The 23,566-nt window shown below is 41.4% G+C and overlaps 1 long non-coding RNA gene across 1 annotated transcript; it reads right to left on the bottom strand.

Annotated features, from left to right (window-relative positions):
* Positions 1–1,161: 1,161 nt before the first annotated feature.
* On the bottom strand, positions 1,162–1,853 carry LOC136783794 (uncharacterized). The gene is made up of 3 exons (XR_010824322.1): positions 1,796–1,853; positions 1,535–1,703; positions 1,162–1,443 (listed from the first exon to the last, which is right to left on the bottom strand). It is a non-coding gene; the product is annotated as an uncharacterized lncRNA (long non-coding RNA).
* Positions 1,854–23,566: the final 21,713 nt, after the last annotated feature.

Raw genomic sequence — 23,566 nt, 5'->3', positions numbered from 1 at the left:
ATTATAATATTTGTTATATGTAGTCGAATAACTATGATAAACCAGCATATGAATAGTTTTGTATTTAAAGTATTGCATGAACATCCTTAAAGTATCGTATCTTCATGTAAAATGTATGCTTCAAATTAAAAACATAATAAATTTAGTGCAATAATGCTGTGGAGATAAATGTATTTATTATTGCAGCTAATTCTTGATCGTTTTTGACGAGTTAGTGAAAGAATTGTAGTCAGTCTTTAAAAGGCTGTTTTGCTCTTGGTACATCAAGTGAGCGCTGTAGCGCAGGTGGTAAGGATGTCGTTTGTCATGCGGTGGGCTCGTGTTCGAGTCTTGGTGAAGTTTAAAATTTTTTCATTTTTTTTTTCATTACAAGGAATTTTTTTTTTAATAACCATTAATTTATTGGACTCAATAATAAATAAAAAAATGCATTTGTTAACAGATTAATATAAAAACATTGAGTTTATTTTACCTCAACTCATTTGTTATAATAAAACGCATTTTCTGTATTTATTACCAAATCTAATTAATTAATGGCTACATTTGACCATTTTATCAATATTACAAATCAATTTAGGAAAAGCATTTTTATTTGCTTTGACTTTTTAGGTAAACGCAGCACCACTTCACACGGATAACACGTAAAAATGTCACGGTTAGCGGTAGTCGCTCTTCTTCTAAAGCCAATGTTGCCTGAAGTCCAAATCACACCTATGCTTTCCAGGCATAGTTGTGTTTGTACCGCTTCCCTTTAAATTTTCTATACTGCTGCTGGCTAGCGCTTATCTTCATTTTTGTTGCTAAAAGCTTGATTCTGGCACCACTGCCGTGTGGAACTATTAGTTTGCTAATAAAAGCAGAGGCTTAATTTTAAGAGATTGCAACATATAGTAATTAATATAGATACAATTGTAAAAAGAAAACAAAAATTTTATTTTACATATATTAACTTTAAATAAAATCCCACAAAGTACTGTAAAATATCTAACATGTTATATTATATATCTAATCTGTCAGCTTCTTTATTTTAATATTCATCTCAATTATCACAGTTTGATCCTCAGCGATGACACAGTAACCACATTATGGTGAATCTATTCTTTTTTTTTAATGTTCGATCCACATAGCTTCATCTTCAGCAGTGATACAGTAAACACACGTACATTACTATAATTTAATCTGAAACAAAATCCCACAAAGTACTATAAAACATCTTACATTTTATATTATATATCTATTCTGTCATTTTCTTTATTTATTATTGTATTTACCCAAATTGCTGACTCATTTATTTTAATGTCTGTCTCAATTAACACAGTTTGATCCTCATCAGCGATGACACAGAAACAACATTATGGTGAATCTATTCCTTTTGTTTTAATGTTCAATCCACATAGCTCCATTCTCAGCATTGACATAGTAAACACTTTACAATAATTTAATCTGAAACAAAATCCCAAAAAGTACTATATAAAATCTTACATTAGAAATTACAAATGTAATCTGTCAGCTTCTTTATTTGTATCGTATTTACCCAATGTGTTGACTTGTTTATTTTAATATTCATCTCAATTAACACAGTTTGATCCTCAGCGATGACACAGTAACCATAATATGGTGAATCTATTCCTCTCATTTTAATGTTCAATCCACATAGCTCCATCCTCAGTAGTGACATAGTAAACACATTACTATAATTTAATCTGAAATAAAATCCCAGAAAGTACTATAAAATATCTTACATTTTATATTATATATCTAATTTGTCAGCTTCTTTATTTATTATTGTATTTACCCAGTTTTTTCACTCATTTATTTTATTATCCGTCTCAATTAACATAGTTTGAATCTCAACAATGACACAATAACCACATTATGTTTAGTCTATTCCTTTATTTTAATTTTGAAAATCCGCATAGCTCCATCCTCAGCACAGTGACATAGTAAACACATTACTATAGTTTAATCTGAAATAAAATCCCACAAAGTACCACAAAATATTTATATCTTACATTTTATATTATAAAATTTATTGTTATACTTATCTAAAATGTTCAGTCCTTTATATACTTTTAAAAATTATTTTTATGTACATTTTACAAATTTCGTCACTTTATTTATTCACTTATACCATCAGTATATCAGCTGTCAGTAAGATTAAAACTGTCACTTTATTTCTTTATATTACTTTATAACTTGCGGTATGTATGTACGATACAATAATACTAACATTTGTCTTGGCTCACGGACCATGCATTATGTATTTTGAAATTAGTAATTAGAAATATCTATATTGCGGTCCCTCTACAGTCTCTACCCTCTGACGTATTTCCGCCGACCAGTAGTATCAGCAGCGACTATAGCGTAGTACCCAAAATAGTACTACGCTATAGGATATGTCGCTTTTGGGTACTACGGTAGTACCGAAAGTACTACACTTGGCAACCTTGTGCCGGAGTCACCTTAGGCGACAACGGTTGCCTTGCTCCTTTTGGAGGCTTAGCGGACGCCATCGCTGCGTACGACGGCCGCTTCGTCTTCGGAACAGCTACCGCTGTCTCCCGTTGGGCCTCCCTGGCCCGCTTACGCCCCACTCGGGAGAGTTTGCGGACAGGGGTGCTCAACCCAGGTGCCTCGGCTACCTCGACCGCTGCCACGACTTCGTGGTAGAGACCGAGGTCCGCTCGGAAGAGAGCAGCAAGCAACTCCTCTAGACTACGTCTAGGAAGACCCTGATTGCTCCCCTCCATAGGCGTCGGGGTTACCGAACGCATCCTGCAGTGTCGCTGCATTAATTCGCTGAGTACATACGTACCCAGCTCCTCATGCCCAGACTCCGCAGAGTGTTTCGCCAACTCCTCGGTAACAGATGGGCTACCGCCCACCTCGGTAACAGCAACGCAGGTTGCCGCCGGAACGTCAACCTGCGCCACGGGAACAGGTGCGGGAATAGGAGCGGGATCCTCAGACGGGCCCGCAGGAGGCGGGGATGCCAGAAGGGCATCCTCGTCGAGGATGTCCAGTGCCATAGGCGCTGGGCCGGGATCGACGCGAACGACGGCAGTCGTGGTCGAGGGCGAGGCGTTCGGAGATGCCATTGTAAGAGGCGGAGAGAGAGAGAGAGCGAGGAAGGTGAGAGTGAGAGAGACGGAGAGAACGTAGGTTCTTTCGGGATCCAAGGTAGGATGAGGTGTGAGGCGACTTGCCGGTTCGCGGAACGTTAGCGAGGCGTTATCATCTTTTGCCAAATTTTCGATTCTGCGCTTAAATCGGTAATTATGTTTGGCAACATCTCGATAGCTGACTAATTAAACTGCTCTGACAGTTAGCCGGTCGGGCTCCGCCAACCAGTATGCAGTGTTGCCAGAAAGTAGACCGTCGGTCTACAGAATTTCCCCCTCCACTTACCACCACAGATGCAGGCTCGCTTGCGTGAGCCATCCCCGCTTCTACCGCTGCTCGATGGTCACGAACACAAGTAGAAGCGTCCGTACATGTGTCGACTGGCTTCGCTCGCTCTCGCCTATCCTCGGATTAAAGAGAGAGCGGAGATACTTTCTCGGACCTCTCTGTCTTTCTCGCTGTTAGCGTCTAGCAGAAGTTCGAGGCAAAATCTTTCCGCTTCGCTTTGCCGAAAATCTACGAATATTTTGTTATTTACATTTGCAGCCTAATGCCTTTATACATGTTTTTCAGCATTTTATATAAGCATTGACTTATTTAAATCAATAATAAATTAAGGAAATGCGTATTTGATATATAATAATTATTTTAACTACAATTTCATCGTTATATTTCGCTTATTTCCGTAAAAGCTGCATTTCATTAATTTATTATTGATTTTCGTAAGTCAATGGTCATTAAAAAAAAATTTAATTTAAAAAAAAAAAAGTAATCGGCAGGAATCGAACCGGGATCCACGAATCGCCACGCGGTTACCTTACCGCCTAGACCACAAAGCTTCTTCGGTGCACCGTAGGCAGAAAGTCTTCTTAAGGACTTGAAATCTTCTTTTGCACCGTATAAATAAACGAGCAACCGACAGCTTTATTCATTATTATTCTGTCATAATGGTACAAAAATTAAAGAATAATTAAATATTGAATAGTTTTCAAAAGCTGTTCCAATAGCCAAGGACGGAAACTACGAGCGTTGATTATATTTATCTTCGTTCTTGGTTATTGGAACAGCTTTTGAAAACTATTCAATATATAATTATTCTTTAATTTTTGTACCATTATGACAGAATAATAATGAATAAAGCTGTCGGTTGCTCGTTTATTTATACGGTGCAAAAGAAGATTTCAAGTCCTTAAGAAGACTTTCTGCCTACGGTGCACCGAAGAAGCTTTGTGGTCTAGGCGGTAAGGTAACCGCGTGGCGATTCGTGGATCCCGGTTCGATTCCTGCCGATTACTTTTTTTTTTTTAAATTAAATTTTTTTTTAATGACCATTGACTTACGAAAATCAATAATAAATTAATGAAATGCAGCTTTTACGGAAATAAGCGAAATATAACGATGAAATTGTAGTTAAAATAATTATTATATATCAAATACGCATTTCCTTAATTTATTATTGATTTAAATAAGTCAATGCTTATATAAAATGCTGAAAAACATGTATAAAGGCATTAGGCTGCAAATGTAAATAACAAAATATTCGTAGATTTTCGGCAAAGCGAAGCGGAAAGATTTTGCCTCGAACTTCTGCTAGACGCTAACAGCGAGAAAGACAGAGAGGTCCGAGAAAGTATCTCCGCTCTCTCTTTAATCCGAGGATAGGCGAGAGCGAGCGAAGCCAGTCGACACATGTACGGACGCTTCTACTTGTGTTCGTGACCATCGAGCAGCGGTAGAAGCGGGGATGGCTCACGCAAGCGAGCCTGCATCTGTGGTGGTAAGTGGAGGGGGAAATTCTGTAGACCGACGGTCTACTTTCTGGCAACACTGCCAGTATGGCTCAGCTCAGCCGGTCGACTTGTTTACAAACAAGCGCTCAGCTGTCACTTGCCAAGTCAAGAAGCCTTTTCGGTAGCGTTAGATTTTAACATGGGCGAATATAATATTCAATTATAATTGCGCCCGTGGTTCTCATCCAATTTTTCGTTAGCTTAGCATGGGTTGCTCGAATTCTACGTGAACACGTCAATTCGATCAGGCTGTCAATTCTTAACAGAATTTGATCCCTTTTACAACCAGATGATCTTTTCATGTTTTTTCAGCGTTTCCGAGCCTCCAGAGAATAAAGGGCCACCTATTCCCTGAAAACTCCAACACTTCCGGTAATCTCTCGGACTTGTGGATTATTCGTTCGCCGAATAATTAATCTATAATCAGAAACCACGTTGGGCGCCATTTGTAACGTTATTCCCGTCAGTGTGAGGGGCCACTCACACTACGGGTTTTCTCATTACCTTCGCCCGTCCTTTTTCATCGGTATCATGGCGCCAGTTGGTCAGTCGGGTGGCCAACAACCCTACGTTATCAATTGAGTCTTCCGACTCCATTCTTTATGCATCTAATACGGCCCTGTGGCCATGCAATTGGACAGTAGCGGTAGCCAGGGTCGCTCAGTATGCTAGGTTGTGGAGAGAGGGGAGGGTTCCTTACGGAAGTCCGAGCCTCGCAGACCTATCTGCTGAGGAGCATACATTTATCCCTCACCACCCACACATAGGTGGTGGTGAGGAGTGCGGGAACATGCGGTATCATTGCCAAGCATAGAGTTTGCCAGGAACGGACCACCACGGAGGCAATGTTCGCGGCCCGTCCAGCCATAGCGCAAGCCTATGGAATTACGGAGGGCACCGGGACACATTCCAACGGGCTAACTACGCCCCTGCACAACCCACTATGCATTGGCCGGTATCCAGTCGTGACGTACGTGCAGGCTGGCCTATACCACACGCCTCACGTACGCGAACCGACCCATGGCTGTCTGAGTGCTGCGTCACGCGCTCACCAGCACGCACGGACACATCAGCACAGTCCCATGGTCGCGTTCCGACTGCCTGCTATGGCAGTCTGCGCACGACATTCGCGCAGCATGCTTGACGCGCGTAACCAGCGTTCAAGCCAGACTCGATGTTCTATCTCCCCTCCTCGTGGAGACTTATAGACACGGTCATTCTTTTAGGACTCCCCGAGGTCGCTTCTCCTTATCTCAGGTTGCCTGGGTTGTTTGGCATGGCCCTGCCTTACTTCCCAGGACAACCTGGACATCGTTTCCTGGAGGGCCGGTCTTTTCATCCGGGCCTCTGCCTGTCAACGGGGTCTATCCTTGACGTTAGCTATACTCCACTCGTGAGCCTATCTCACGAGTCGGTAACGTAGGGATTAATAATATCCACTGTTCGGTAGCTTTTATACTTTTTATTCGGTATCTCGCATACGTAACGGGGAACTTCGTTATAAGTTGCATATTGAAATATATACTACTCTACACTTTTTGGCCCCTCCTGGCAAGTAGTATGTATACAAAAATGATATAATTATTAATTATTTATTTACATTTTTTTAGTTGCTTAATTATGCGACCTCAGTGCTTTATATTACCGCTTGATTACTTGTCGAATTTATAAGTGATTTCAATCCTTTGTGTTGCCGCTATTTTTGTTTGGGATCAAATAGTTACTTGTCGAATTTAAGTGATTTCAATTCTTTGTGTTGCCGGTATTTTTGTTTGAGATTTATTTTGTGTAATTTTTTTTTTTTTTTTTTATGGTATTTTATTGGGATTTTAATTTTTGTGGAGAGAAAGGACCAAATTACTTGCCGTTGTTTTTTACACGAAAGTGTTTTTATTGGGGATCTCAGAGCTTTTTGTAATATGTGACAAAGATACATCTTAAGAATTTCTTTATGCAAATAATACAAAATGTAGTGAAACTCTTAAAGAAAGAATGTGTATTCTAATAAATACATTTTATTGGAAGGGATTATAAATGGAAATATATAAATAATTATAATGTTAACAATAATCAATTTTATTTAACAATATTAAAAAAGGAAAAGTACAACATTTTAAATAGTACATTGAAAAATTACAGCTGAAAGCAATGAAGAATTACATATCAACTCGTTATAAATAGTTTTGATGAAGAAAGATACAATAATTTTCTAAACAAAAAATATGTATTACGGGATTTTATTTGAAACGGCGCGATATTCAGTGAGAAAATAATTTAATAATGATAGAAACTCATTATGGAAATCATATCATTTTTAAATAGTTTACTCACTAGATATATTGCAGCCGAAGGCGCTATAATTGCGGCCAATATTTAGTGAAATGGCGTTTTAAACGCAGCCGTGGTGCTAATATTGTTGAACATGTTAAGTAGTGCGGCTATGGGGATTCTATGACCGGGCGGCGAGGGGGTCGGTGTTCCGCGGGGGTAGGGGAAGTAGGGGAATTGCCCCACTCCTCGGCTGAGACCGATGGGTGAGGGGGTCGGGGTCCCGCGGGTGTAGGGGAAGTAGGGGAAGGCCCCCTCTCCTCGTGCGGTTGTGCGCATTGTATCGCGCCCTGCTCCCCCCCGACGTTAACACGTTAAGCGCCACGTCGGTCCCTAGGGACCGACGCTAGACTTTCCGTTCAGGCCACGTCGGTCCCTACGGACCGACGGCAGACTTTTCGTTCTTCTATCGCGGCGCGTGTGTCCGTCTTTGCATACTTGTGAGACTGAACTAAACTGGGTTACGATATCTATGCAACTGAGGATTTCTTACGTGTTTGGGCGTTATTAGGCCTCGCTTTTCGGGTTTTTCTCTACTACGACGGAGAAGGGACTATACGGATATAAACAAAGTATATACAAAGTATTTATTGCGATTTGAAAATGTCAGGCTCTCGAGTGCATCTTATCTACAAGTGGAGAGGTAAACATACGAAGGCAAGCCCCGGCCGGATTACGTTACCCGACATTTGTTTATACTCTGGCTCGCCTATCGGCGAGCGGCCCGGCAGAGCCCGCCTGACGGCTAACTGTGGCCTGAACGGAAAGGCACGCAAATTCGGCGTGGCGCTTAACGTGTTAAACTCGTTGGGTACACAAGTGGCCTTCCCCCCCCCCCCCCCTCTTACGTTAAGCAGTGGACGCCTTAGAGAGAGAGAGAGAGAGAAAGAGAGAAGGAGAAGGAGAATGGGAGGTTGCGAAATGAACGATCGTTGGAGTTTTTAATTAAAATTTATATATTTTTAATAATATACACATAATAATAATAATAATAATGCTCATAAACTGCGATTAATTGAAATACAATGCTTGTTTCTTTAGAAGTTTTTCTTACATTCTATGGCATGATGTACGTATGTTCTGCAAATGGTACACCACTCTGGAAGTGAGCAATTAATATGCAGGTGACCATAATTTTTGCAATTTGTACACCAATAATGTGGCGTTAGATCTATCGCAGGTTCCATTTGCGTAGCCTCTGTTATTACGGAAATAGGTTCCCTTTGTGTACCACTATTTTTCACCTGGGACATATTTGAAAACATTTTGTTATTTTTTTTTTATATTGTAATAACTATTTTACAAAGCAAGTATACTTACAAAAATCACCTCCTCTTCTTCTTCTTCTTCCTCCTCCTCCCTCTCCTCTTCTTCTTCCTCCTCCTCCATCTCCTCTTCTTCCTCCCTCTCCTCTAAATTAATGGCTGGTCAACAATAAAAGAAAAAAATTTATTTTTTTCGTTTTGAATAAAAAAACAATTGGTCAAAACAATTGGTCAAATAGTGGGATAGTTAACAGTTTTCAAAAAGATGTGTCGAAAAATTCTTTTATGATTCTATTTATTGACATTATCTCATGTATCACGACATAAACAGTCTGTATGGATTGGTGGGTTTTTTGTCTTTAAAAGAAATAAAAATAAGTACTTACAGTTCAAGTGCATATTGTGATGAAGCATCGCTTCATATTCTTCAAAATAACGATTGTGAGAATCGTTAATTCTTTTGATGTAATCCTGCATCGATTCTGCAGGATTTTCATCCTCCTCTACTAGATTTTTTGTCAGAAAACCCCGTTCACTTTCCATTTTTTTTTTTTTAATATTCTATGTTACAATCTATATCGCACTGATGAAGGTTCGATGACTGAATGAAGCCTCTGAAGAAATCTCGTCGAGAGAAAGTCTTTGTCGTTCATTTGTTAAATATAAAGTTACATTTGATAACACTTAGGAGTACATTCTTTCTTAATCAAAAAGGATACACTATACCCTATGAATAATCTCCGTATAGAGATATTTTTGTTCCTATTGTCTTTTACCTATAGGTTACAATCACAATGGAAATTCATCATAAGTAAGAAAATCTTAGAAAATTACTCTTTCCAAGAAATACGGTAATATCGTTTTTTTTCTATTGAGTTATATTGTGATAAACCTATAGGTCAATCACACAGGAAATTGATCGCAAGTAAAAAAAAAAAAAATTACCCCTTCCAAACATTGAAATTAAATACGCTTAACATACGATAATAACGTTTGCAAAGAAGTCAAGTGAACAGCAGAAGAAGAAAAAGCTTCAGTCTGTAAAACTTATTCTGCAAAGCAGATTCAGTAGTGTCAGACGTATTCTGCATAGCAGTAGTGTCAGACGTATCGAAGAAAAGAAAGAGATTAAGTGTGTTAGAAAAAACTTCTTTTGTTTTACATAAAAAAAAAAAAGGTAACGGTATTTTTTTTTTCATTCGATTAGTACATGTATTTATAAAAATGATTTTTTTAACACTAATAAGGCTAATCATTTTTTTTTCATAGAGATAAAAATGAATTTCAATAAGATCAATGAATTGGGAAGCGTCATTCCAAAAAATTTCGTTAAATTAGATAGCTTGACGGAAAATGACGAGTACGACATTTCCGAAGTGGAAAAAATTAAGACAATATGGAATTAAAATCATTGTAAAGCTGTCAACAGCCGATTGGGTATTCTTGCCAGGGATAATGGCAAAATTGGCGGAAGATACGGAGCAGTTGCAGCAGCTACAAAAGGCTGCAGCAGGCAATAATTTAATAATGTTATATAAAGGAGGAAAATACCACAACGTGGAATTTAAGTCTAAAGTTTAATAGGTATTTTGTATCCAAAAAGAAATAATGAATAAATTTGTTGTTTATTATATATTTATTTAATAAAAAATTGTTTTCTTATTTTTAACTTACATTTCTAACAATATTCGTAAGAGGATTATATTGTACAATTTTATCGTGTATGATTAAACAATAGGCTGTGTAACAAGGCAAATTCTCTTGCCTTGATACATAATTTATTTCTGATTTAAAACGCCGCGCGTAAATGAGGTTGCTCTCGATCCCGGGTGGCGGCGCTGTGCACGCGTGCACAGCTGCCGCGATCGCCTAGTCGAGCGGAGCCTTAGGCGCAGACACACCGCTTTTACCAGTCATCAAGGCAAGACGAATTTTGGAAAATCCAAGGAAGGCTTCGATCTGGTTAAGTTACCCATGTAAGTGGACTACGAAACTGGATTTGATATACCAAGAAGGAAGGAAGGAGGTTAGACAGGAAATTGGGAACTGTCAGGAGGTTGATTGGGACTTCAACTCCATCCATTAATCCTAACCTATTAATTGACTCTGCTGTGCATGCCAGGCTTATACTTTGCTATATTGTTTATTGCATGAAGGTAAGCGTTGAGTACCGATAGTAGGACTCAACGTTTAATTATTAATATTCCTTTGCGACTAACTTTGTGGCTCCAGGCTTGGTGGGGTGTAGCAGGTCTACGTAGGGAGTACTATTGAATCCAACTCCAATCACATGAGACAGATACAGAGCTTTTCCCCTTTTCACTCATATAGTCTAGTATTTCCAATAAGGAAAGTGAACTATCATTGAGATGAGTTGGATTATAAATTCCATAGCCTGTACGATGACAGGATTTAGGCTGTAATGTCACATATATATATATATATATATATTGTAACGCGCGGAAAAGGGATTCCGGGTTAAAAAAAAATTATTAATACGACACGATCCAACTGCGAGGACACAATCTTTATTAACACAAAAAAATCTCGGGGGGAGAGGCCTCCCGCGATGTCCTGGCACACTTATTATACGCGCACAATGATTTCATTAAACACTAATTAAAGGGAAAACTATGGGAGGCGAAAAGGGGAAGGGAACGGGGCGAGGTAAAATTCTCCGGCGGCTCCGACGATGAAATCCGGCGATCCCACGACGTCCGCCACGAGAACTCCACGTCAAACTTCAATGAATCGATGGCTGGGGCCCGCAATATTGAATTACACCGAATTTCAATAATTGCGGCGACGACCCAGCTCTCTACTTAAACCACGTACTGATACTCTGATAGTAGAACAAGATCTGGCCCAATTTGACGGATATTCCTCCGTCCTCTCAATCATTCCCCTCATTCCGGGGTGTCATATTGGTGATCGGGATCCAGGGACCAATCATTAATTAGGTATGGATCCGCGATCCATATTTCTCGCCGTTCCGGCTAATCACCCATATACTTGGCATGATAGCCGGCTGGCTAGCTCCTGCGCGAAGATCCTGCGTGGTCGTCCTTAGCAGCAGACGACACGGTAGCTTCGTGGCTCGGCAGCGGGGCGATGCGGTGCGGGGTCGGCAGCGATGGGCCGGTAGTGGCGCGGGCCGGGGAGAACGCAGCTAGGCGCGCGAGGCGTCAGCGCGGTAAGGGGAGGGGACTGGGACTCGCTGCCGGCGCTCGAGGCGCGGCGCGGTAACGGGAAGGAACCGATGAGGCGCTCGGCGGGGAGACTGGGTAAGGGGACGGTAGGAGCGTCGCGTAAACAACCGCGCTCGGCAGGAAGGTTAGAGAGAGAGGGCATTATAGGCATTCGGGCATGGGAGCGTAAAGGATAGGACAATAACAGTTTTCTAGCTCATGTTGGAGCAGGGAATCGGTCTTATAAGCTACGAATAAAATTTACCATTAGGAATATAATATTTAATCCTAAATAATATACAACCTACTGACATTCGCTCAATCCGCAATCATACCATGTCCTAAAAACATTTACTCTCCTTCCGTGGATGGCAATTACAATATCCCTTCAGCGGGTAACTACATTACCATCACACGGAAGGTTCATCTATGCTCACTCACTCACTCACAAACATACTCAAGGGGACGGGAGGCACTAAGGGGGAGACCGAAGAATAGCTAACCATAAGCATTTTTCTGTAACGGGTTTCCACCACGTTACAATATATATATATATATATATATTGTCAATTTTCTTCTTTACTTATATACTTGTACACTCCGGGAAATATATTCTGTCCAACTTATAACCAAATGTTTTAAAAGGTCGTACTTCAATAGCGGTCAACACTTTTCCACATCACGCTGGTTACCTGATCTAGCACCGAGTGCCGAGCAATAAACCGAGAACAATCGAAGAACCCTATAATATACCTGATACTCTAATCACTAATCCAAAAATACAATTTTTATATTTTTAATCAAACAGATTTGAAATTATTATGAATACCTTGCTTGTATTTTTAACATGAAAATGAATCCAAAAATGACGTTATTCGGACTATTATTTCTATATTAGTTATATCTTGCATTTCTCATTTTATTAAAACCTGTTAAAAATCAAATTTATTTTATTCCAATATGTCTATAAATAATCCAAATAAGCATCAATTAACCCGTAGCAGAATCATACTAAAAAAATTGAAATTTTTAATTTTATGAGATGATCAACCTTTTTCTTTTTGAAGATAGTATTTTAAAATATTTACATTTATTTGTTAATTATATCTTAAACTAAAATTTATATTTGTTAATTTTTTAACAATACGTTTATGTCCTTTCGAATATTTTGGAGATTTATTTTAACTTAACGCATAACGAAGATATATAGTAAAATTGAATTTTTAATAGAATTTATAGATAATAAAGTAGCAGCTTCAAGGTATAACTAAAAGAAATAATTGTTCGATTAATGTCGTATTTGGACTCATTTTCATGTTAAAAATACAAGGAATGTATTCATAATAATTTCAAATATGTTTGATTAAAAATACAAAAATAGTAATTTTAGATTAGTGATTAGAGTATCAGGTATATTAGGGTTCTTCGATTGTTCCCAGTTTATTGCTCGGGACCCTCAGGAGACTCGGTGCTAGACCAGGTAACCAGCGGGATGTGGAAAAGTGTTGACCGCTATTAAAGTACGACCTTTTAAAACATTTGGTTATAAGTTGGACAGAATATATTTCCCGGAGTGTACATAGTTTGATTTCAATCAATTGTTTCCTGACTAGGTGTTGAAAGTATATTATAGTTAACATAAGGTTAATGAATTTGGTGCATACGCACATTAAGAAAGGAAATTTAGAGACTCCGTTGGACAACCCTAGCCAATTAAACTTTCTGGTGGTGATTAGATATTGGATGGACTTGGCTACGCCTTACTTGACCTGGTGTCACCTCTTTGCTTGTGCCTTATATTTCCTACAGGGATAGTGCAGCAAGTAATTAGGTTCTTGAAGGGCTAGCGTTGGATAAACTTGAAAAGGGTCTTTTGTCCAGTTGGACTTGCCCATGCCTGGACTGAGAGTCATACGATTGATCCAACTCCTCAGTATTGTCTAATATCCACTCTTTTATTTCTTATTTATAAATATGATTATTTTCTTGTAAATGATTATCATCTTATTGCTCTTGTCTTTATAAGTTAACGGTAGAGTTGGGGAGAAATCCCATGTATAATTGTATAGTTATCTTAACTTTATACTTGTAAATTGAGAGACAGAGCAGTCACAAAAATATAATATTTATTATTGTGTACTAGTAATTTTCCAAGAGAATCCACTTTAATTTCACAGCATGCCACGTCCTTGAAAAGTCTCAAGCCGGCAAGCCTCAGACTGGCTCATATATAAGGTTTATGAGCCTGGCGCTCTTTATAAGTAAAGTCTGTGTACCTTTGCACTGATTCTTGCTAAATTTTGCCTTCCCCACAGTGGCAGGAATTCATGTCGCAGCTGTAGTATTATCCGGAATGATTTCCATACACTCGATCTCGAGTTTGACGTCTACCGTGCCGGTTTCTATGGACTCGTTCTGGTGCGAGCAGTCGAGGACGAAGAGCAGCCCGTAAGTCAAAAAGTCCGTATAGCCGAGCATGGGTCTCGCGAGTTTCTCACCAGCGTAATAGGAGGTGAAAAACTTTACATACATGTCGTAGAGGACGGAATAGCGGGATTTCGTGAAATCAGTGTCGAGACGATCGTACGGTTAAGATTCGGAATTCAGATAGAGTTTGACATCGAGTACTTTGCAATGACTGAATTTGAGCACATCCTCGTGCTGATTACTCTTTTTGTTCGTTCTGAACGCCAGAATGACGTATCGCGGCTTCTCCAATTGCGTGGACGCTTTCACGGACCACGTGTGTCGCTGCGACTTGGGCAGTAGCGGATACTCGTAAAGTTCCCAGGCGCGAAAAGCGAGTGACAGACTCTTGTCCTGCTCGACGATACTCAGAAATTGGAGTTTCGTAATTTCGTTCAGGGTCACATGGTGTATTCTCCATTGCACTCGTAGCAGCTTGATCGACAAATCGGTGATTTTGACCGATGATTAAATGGCATTTGTATCGTCGCGCGCGCGAATGAGAACGAGCTCGTGACGCGCGTTAACGACGACTCGCCGATAATCCTCGCAGAATCCCAGCAGCATTTTCAGGGGCACGCAAAAGCTGAAATTCTTAACAGCCTCCTTGAGCCGGTCTGCGGCCGTTGCGACGAACCATCCAGAATGACGTAGACTGGCGCTCTCCTCGGTGCTCAGGGAGACGAGATTCTTCAGAGTGCTGGTAATACCGACGTTTCTGCATCGGTCGATCTCGATACCATTCAATTCGTAACGAATCTCGTCGAAGAGGAAGGCCGCGGAATTGCAGTCGAGCGTAACTATATCCTCGTTGCTGGCGCTCGCGTCACGCGTGCCCTCCACCAGCTGTCCCTCGACGTAGAGATAACTCTCGCACGGCAGAAGTATCAAATCTTGCTGCTGTATGGGAATGCGAGTTTCGTCGCTGTTCGCCAACGAGGCGTTCGCATACGGATTGTAGGCATGCATCTCCATTTTGGTGATGCGATTGTCGTAGGTCAGCGGTGCGGTGACGTTCAAGGGATCTGCCATTGTTCCACTATGTACTTTCGCCCAATCTCTTCACGGTGAATCCCAATGATTGTAAAAATTCTATATTTCTTCTCGTTAGCAAGAAGCTCCTCTTGTCGCGATTCCTGCTTTCACTCCGATGAACCGGTGTATTCGACTCCACGCAGAACGAACGACTAGCGAACATTTCATCCAGTTTCACCGCTTTATAATCCTCGTTACTTTTGTAAATTAACATTTTTCTTAATGTGTAATCTTATGGTAATTCCTTCACGTCCAAAATCTACGAGACGATCGTCCTGATCGAGGATACGTAACGTGAGACGGTCGATTACTCTGACGATGACCGGTAGATAAATGACGGTTTTCGGTACCTCCGAGATTTTATAGCCCGGTGGTACGCTGGGAAAGAACTCGTGAATAATGTGTCGGGATCTACCGTTGATATACGCACCACCCGCAATATTGCACTCGATGCGTAGAATATTTGTTTTCACAATGTTCACGGTTTCGTCGGATTCAGACTGGGCGTTCGGTTCGATCACGCGATTCGACGAGAAGCCCAGTAGTGAGCCAATGTTATTCGGTTTTCCAAAGTCAATCGAATATTTACACAATATTTCACTCTTCAGTGTATTATTGTTCGCTCATAGAAGAATAACACTGTTAATGTCGTCTTTAATTTCGTGTCTCGCAGAAATTTGAGACTGCAAATACTCATTTATCGCACTCAATTCGTAACAGCCTCTGGGTATCATCAGTACCTTATCGTTATCGTAGTAAAACTTATTATTCGTCTCGTCCACATTGGCTATCGAATTGTACGTTTGCATGTCCACGAGACCGATCTCGTAGCGATCGTCTTGCAGATTGATCGGGGGAAAGAAATCTGAATTTAATACTGATTTACGATCCGATAATGTCACGGTGAAAGACATTTTTTTCAAAGTATCTGTTCTCGCAGGTATTTCACGCACAACTGACCGCAATTGCTTTTATCGTACGATTGATATTGATCATGATTGTAGTAGATTGTAACGTTAGGACCAAAGTAACGCACACATTCTTTCGGCGGTTTGAAATTTCCAAAGGAATCAAAATATACGACGATGTCGTTACGCTTGACGTAGGCTACCCAGTGGGTACCAGGGCCGCATTGATCGTCGAGATTCACGATCGCGCACTCGTTGCACCGCGGCCCGTCGAGCGGCAGAGATGTGCGCATAAAGACTCCACGAAAATGTGGTATGCGTCGGCAGATGCGTGCCAATTGTATGTTGCTAGTAGCACCAGAATCCGGAAGGAGAGCTTCTACATTACGACGAAATTTCCCCTCATTCATTATCTTCCCGCTCCTCTTCTCCGACCGTTTTTTTTTTGTTGTTTTTTTTTATACCTCCACGGTTCCCCTCTCCTACGACTCGCTTGTACGTTTTCAGATAAAGACCTCGGCCTTTCTCGCGCTTCGCCGACGCTTCCATCGCGCGATTGTGACGCTGCATTTCCTGCAATCGTTCTCTCAGCTTTTGCACGGTTTACAGCCGTCGCTATCCCGATGCTCCACCTGCCAGTGCTCCGACTGCACCTAGCAGTGGGAGTATAGGTATTATACCGCCCCGTTTCCTCGGCACTCGAATTCTTCTCTTCCTCGTAGTAGTAGTACCAATTTTTTTCTTGTTGTTCTTTTTTTTAGCCGCTACTGCTTTCTTCATCTCGACAATATTATGTAATCCCAAGCCAAGTTAACGCTTAGCATTCATCGATGCCCATACGGCTGTGGCGACCGCGCGTTCACCCAAGGTCGCGTCTCTTGCGGTAATACGTTCACGCGCTCTCCTCGCTAGCACTTTATCGGCCTGATGACGCTCCAGTAGATCCTCGTTGTGCCAATATGCTAAGTCGTGATCGAGGCAGGCCTCGTCCAGCGGATTTATACCACGATCGCCGCGCACCAATTTTTCGCGTAGTCGAGTGCCGGGCCCGCAATAATTGTAACCGGGCACGTGCAGCTCAAATGGCAATTTTTTTAAGACTTTATTGAAGAACGATCCAGACATTTAGAGCAACTGTTTTATTTTTTCTCTCTCTCTTCTTGCTGACAAAGCTAACAGTCTTTCATCCGTCTCGATGGTCCGTCGTGATGAGTGGAATTAGGTAGATTGTAGTGTTGCAAGCAATATTGATATTGCTGCACATCCGAGTCCGCGCGAATGTGCCGAGGTAATCTTTCCCACACACTCGCGATACTATCTGGAAAGTACTCGAGCAATACGATCTTCTGTATGTGTTCGAGCTGATGATTCGTCAAGTTCTGCAGGGAATCGACGACGACTAGCATGAACGCCATCATAATAGCAACTGACCGAATAGTTCCGTAATTCGCGAAATATAAATGAACGATAAAGCTATGTCAGAAAGTTAATAGCGAGGACGCATTTCGTGAAGCACGTGCCGACTATTCGCGTGGCAAATTTGGATGCTCACAATGCTATCACGCAAACAAGAAAACGTCACGGATCGCTATTACCATCTACGATACGCTGCATAGTTTGCGGTCCGTCGAATTGCGGTAAGACAAACGTGCTGCTGAGCCTCATAGAGAGTCCGCACGGTGTGAGATTCGAAAACCTGTTCGTCTACTCGAAGTCGCTGCAGCAACCGAAGTATCGATATCTGGAACAGCTTCTGCAGGACACGGAGGAAATTGGTTACTTTCAATTTTCAAACAATTGCGAGGTTGTGAACGTCGCGGATGCAAAGCCGAATTCTATTTTCATATTCGACGATGTGGCCAACGACAAGCAGGATAATATAAGGGACTACTTTTGCATGGGTAGACATTCCAGCATCGATTGCTTCTATCTCTGTCAGACTTATGCGAAAATACCAAAGCATCTGATACGAGATAACGCAAACTTGCTAATAATATTTAAGCAGGATGGAACTAATCTGAAGCATATTTTCAACGATCACGTCAACAGTAACATGTCGTATGAGAAATTTCTCACATTGTGTTCGACCTGTTGGAGTCGCGATTACGGTTTCTTAGTAATAGACAAGGATAGCTCTCTGAAGAACGGTCGATATCGCAAAGGTTTCAACGAGTACGCCACGATCGAGTGAACGGCCTTGAGGATCAGTTTTGATCGACGAACAGGTCGGTCGGAGAAACCGCGTCAGTTGATAATCGAGTGCCAGTTTGAACAGGTCGGTTGGATCTGTTAAAAACCGTGTCAGTTAGATCGGTTGATAACTGTTTTAAACCCCCCCCCCCCCTCCAAAACAGCATCGCGATGGATGAAAAATCGCTTCTGAAGAGGATCGCCAAGACGAGCGAGGTCATTCGCGACAAGCATCGTGCCTTGAAATCGGAGAAGGCGATAATGGAGAGCAGTTTGAACGAGACATTCAAGCCGATAGTCGATTCATTGAAGAAACTCGTTTCGCAAACGGAGGATAGTGATAACATAAATAATAATAATTCTTATTTCAAATACAACGATAAATTGAGGAGGGGAGCCTACTTCACATCGACACCGCATCGAGTTGCTAAAAGAGCGAAGAATCTTAGTAGTAATGATGAAACTATTACGAATCCATCGGATTTCATGACCGACGACGAGTCTTCTATAACCGATCAATCTTCGCCCGATTCGAAAAAAAGTTTGCTAGATAAATTAAATATTGATGAAAACAAGGAACCACGCTTGTTACAATTTGCCTTTCAACATAATCGAATACATCCGATCCTTGGCAAGTATAATAAATTACTTCTGACCGATAGGGAAAACTTGATTGATCGTGCTTTTGGACCTCGTTATGAAAATGAACAACTGACGCTTGGTAGATGTAAATTTGATATTAGTAATGAAGGAGATATTATTCTCGATAAGACGCTATACACCGGTACAGTAGGTACTTATGAACTAGTTTTCATGAGAGAACCCAATCGAGCTATTATAAAACCCGACGATTTGGAACAATACAAGAGTATTCTCAATTAAACTAAGGCGCATAAACTGTTAAACGATAGTTTAAAACAAATCAAGGGTAATAAAGGTGTAAAATATACAGAAATTATGAAACCATTGCTATTGGGAAAACCAATGTTACCGTCTGATCGGTTGCCATCAACATCAGGCGCAAAAAAATCGTCAACGTCTGACGCGTCAACATCAGGCGTCAGTAAAGCGTCAACATCATAAAAAAAAAAGGGGGGTAAAGGTCTTATGCGTGTCACCGAGGGACCAATCAACTACGTACATTGGAACGATCCTAATGAATTGATCGAACGTTTGAGACTTTTGATCGCATCGGTGGCTGCCGGTAATACGAGTCATCACAACGAGATACAGTCGATAATCGAGGAGTTGCGCGACGAGGATCTTATCGTATAAAGAAAGTTGCACGTTACATTCTTACCTCAGTGTAATATCAACGTCTTTCGGTAGCACGAGGTAAAAAAAAATTAAATATCTGACTCCTGCTGTTGTGAAATTTACATTTGTTTAACATACATCGTAGACTGTATACTCTCGGCATTACGAGCCATTAAAAAGAGGAATAATAATAATAACGAGGAACAAGAGACTGATTTTTGAAAAAAAAAGTGACAGTAGTGCATTTATTTCGAAATGTCGATAAATAAATTTGGAATTGGACTGGATGGTGAGAGTAGGAAACACTTTCACGAACCAAATTTAGACAATTTACTGCTTGAATTTAAACAATATTTGACAATGACATTGAATAAACATAATGAACAATTTGAGAAAAAGATGGACCAAATTTTGGAAACAATTTGTAAAAAATTGGATAAAAAAGTGAGTAAGCAAGATCTGATACGTGAAACACTTAGCAATAATTATAACTTCTAAGAATCTGTCCATTTTTGAAAAAAAATGAGCAAAGAAAAGATACAGTTGGTGGAGGAGCTCCATGCACCGGCGAGGATAAATTTTCCACGCAGAAGAGTCATCGTGCGCGGCTTCGACGATCTCTGGCAGGCCGATCTGGTTGATATGCGCAATTACGTCGATGCGAGTCACCAGTACATTCTCACTGTAATCAATACGCTCTCGAAGTACGCTTGGTCGGTGGCATTAAAGACCAAGAGCGGCAGAGAAGTGACGACGGCAATGACGGGAATCCTAAAGACCGGCAGATGTCCGAAAAATTTACAGACCGACAACGGCAAGGAGTTTTACAACAGTGACTTTCAGGCGTTGATGAAGAAACGCGGAATAAATCACTACTCGACTTACAGCGTGATGAAAGCGTCGATAGTCGAGCGCTGGAATCGTACGTTGAAGACGGAAATGTGGAAACGATTTACGCTGAACGGCAATTACAAGTGGCGTGCTATGCTGCAAGAGTTGGTGGATGCGTACAATGCGCGAAAGCGTCGTACCACGGGAATGCGTCCCGTGGATGTGAAACCCGAGCATGCAGATAAGCTACTCAAGACAGTATAGTCACATCAAGGTCGCAGGTCGTGCCAAGTTCAATGTCGGCGATTTCGTACGAATTAGTAAATACAAGCAGATGTTCGCCAAAGGCTACACGCCAAATTGGACGACCGAAATATTCTAGGTGGCGAAAGTGCAGAGGACCAATCCCGTTACGTATCTCCTCAAGGATTCCAGGGGTACTGAACTGTTGGGTGGATTTTACGAATACGAGCTTTCGAAAACTATCAATCCCGATGTGTATCTGGTGGAGAGAGTATTGCGCAGAAAGGGCGATAAAGTGTTCGTTAAGTGGCTGGGATTCGACAGGACGCACAATTCCTGGATAAATAAGAACAATGTTTTATAAGAACTTTTATTAAGATGTATCATTAAAAAAAATATATATGTGTTCTTAAAATAAAAACAATAATAAAGCGAAAAAATTATTCTTTTAGACCATAATGACCCCAGGGTAGAGTCGCCGCGGTGCCGGGTGTAACGAAACGCTTGTCGTCGTACGGACTGAGGGCGACCTTTCTCTGACTGATCGAGAAAATTTGGTGCAGCTTCGATCGAATTAAATTTTGATTGCGAGATTGTACGGTGAAATTATCCAAACAATCCTTGTAGTCGTCAAATGTTATATTTCTATCGATAACGTAACCTTTGACACCCTTGGCTTTTTTAACAATTCTCGTGCAGTCCTGCACCTTGAAAGTATACATCTTTGCCCTCAGTCCTACGAACTCGGTCATGATACGACCATTGTTCTCGTCCTTCATCAGACCAGGTACCTTTTTGTTGACGCGTGGCAAATCATATTGATTATCGTCAGGATAATCGCTGGTGTCGAATCGCGCGAGATCGCGTTTCATGTACGAGTAAACGTCGTCGCACTCGACACTGTATATCAGACTGTCCGTGTCGGTATACATCGCTCTACATTCACTGCCAAATATAGGAAGCATATAATCATAGTGAAATTCATACAAGCAAATTTTTGAAATATCTAAAACACTCATTCCCACGTAAATGGGTTCATCAAATTTCGCGGACAATTTCGACAATTGAATCGCGATCAAATTCTCATTGAAAATCGCAAGACTGTGAAAATTCTGTTGGGAAATCAGGGTCTCCGCCCCGTATCTTCCCTCCCACTTGGTTGCGACCCTCACGTCAACTTTATTCCTCACGTTCTCCATTGTTTTACCGAAAACCGCGTTGTTCATCAACTTGAAGAGATTCCTCTCAAATTCGTTAGTGGACGCGGTGCAAAAACGCGTGTTCAGCTCGATGTAATCGCGTAGCCAGGTGGACTGCTGAAACTTCAAACCTTGATGTATACGCTTCAGTACGAGTCCATTACGCATTCATTGTTGCAGTGCGCGATAATGTATTACGTAACGCGTCTTATCGTTTAAAGTGGCCAGCAGCTTCTCCTGGCTCGCGCCCGGCGGTTTCTCGCTCACCATGCAGAACGGTAGGTCCGCGTGTTTGTCGTGAAGCTCGCGCGGATACTCCAAATCAACCTCCAAAATATAACCCTCGGGATGATCCGAGGGTATAGCGGAGACATCGAGATTGGCAGCGTCCTCGATCCATCGGAATCCATGAGTGGGCAGCGGCTGACACATTGCCCACCCATACAGATTGTTTACGTCGTAATACATAAGATACTTCGACGGTTCTGTCGGATCGTAGTGCCGCATGTACCGATTGTTGGCCCTCTCGTAGCGATGGGAGCACTGACTCAAACCACCGCGTATACCGCGCTCTACGAACAGCAATATATCCACGTCCGTGAAAAGCTCCAGCCTGATTCCCGTATGCTTCAACATCGCGTCCCAGGTGAAGCCCGGAAGCGTATATTAATGGGCTGGATCCAAGTTATATTTTAGCATGCAACTATCGCGAAAACTTTCGAAAACGTCGGTCAACAATAGGACATTGGTCTTCAAGTACAGGTCACTGTACTCCCCAAGTGTGCGCATCTGGAATTTGGTCCATACCTCTACGGCATGATTGTATGCTTCGTCGCTGATATCGCTGTCGGTCAGTCTGTTGCGAAACGACTGTCGCGGTGGTAAAGCCGTCTCTTCCAATCGAGCCGCACTATGTATATAGTCGTAAGGAAAAATACCTTTCCTCGTAAGCAAGTTGAACTGCTCGACGCTCAAGTCCGAAAATTGTGACCTCAAATTTGTCAGCTGAGATTCCGTCAAGTACGAGCTCAATTTGTCCAGACTGGAGGCCATAAATTTGAACGAATCGATAAATCTCAACCGTATATTATAATTTCGCAAATATTTGGTGAATGAAATGTATTTTTCCTTATGTACAAGCAGCAGATATACCGATCCCTCGTACAAATTACCGATAGTCTCGAGAATAAAATGTGAATCATAGCCGGAAAAATTGTGGAAAATCACTGGAATGACATGCGAATCTTTAAAATTTAAATTACAATTATTGTGAGACGGTCCTCTGTATCTGCCGGTCAGATGATCGTGATCGCAAATTCGTAGTTGATTCGGAAGAAACGGCTTTTTGCATATATGACAATTGGGGTCATTATAGTGACGCGATCGTTCGGTAAGACTAAAATCACGCATGGGTACGACAGTGCCCAGTTTCTCGCTCGCGATACGCGCAATGACCTCGAGCTCGCGTATAAACCATTCGATGCAGTCGACACCCCGATGAGCATCGTATCTCGAGAGTGACGCATCGCAAACATTTTTCAAATAATAGCCTACACTTATAGGTTCATGTTTCTGATAAATATTACTACTACTACTACTGTTCGATTGTTCAACTTTTGATAATATGCACTCGAGATCCGCGTATATGACGAATGGCACTCGCTCCCCATTTTTGATGTTCTTGAAGGAAACCCAGCGATCCTCGGACTCTCTCGGTAGCATCAATCGGAGATTATCGTTGAG

Source organism: Prorops nasuta, unplaced genomic scaffold, assembly GCF_024137725.1.
Source record: "Prorops nasuta isolate Cenicafe-Biocafe unplaced genomic scaffold, Cenicafe_Pnas_1.2 PNAS00035, whole genome shotgun sequence".
Taxonomy (NCBI): Eukaryota; Metazoa; Arthropoda; class Insecta; order Hymenoptera; family Bethylidae; genus Prorops; species Prorops nasuta.
This window is presented reverse-complemented; position numbering and strand designations above follow the sequence as displayed.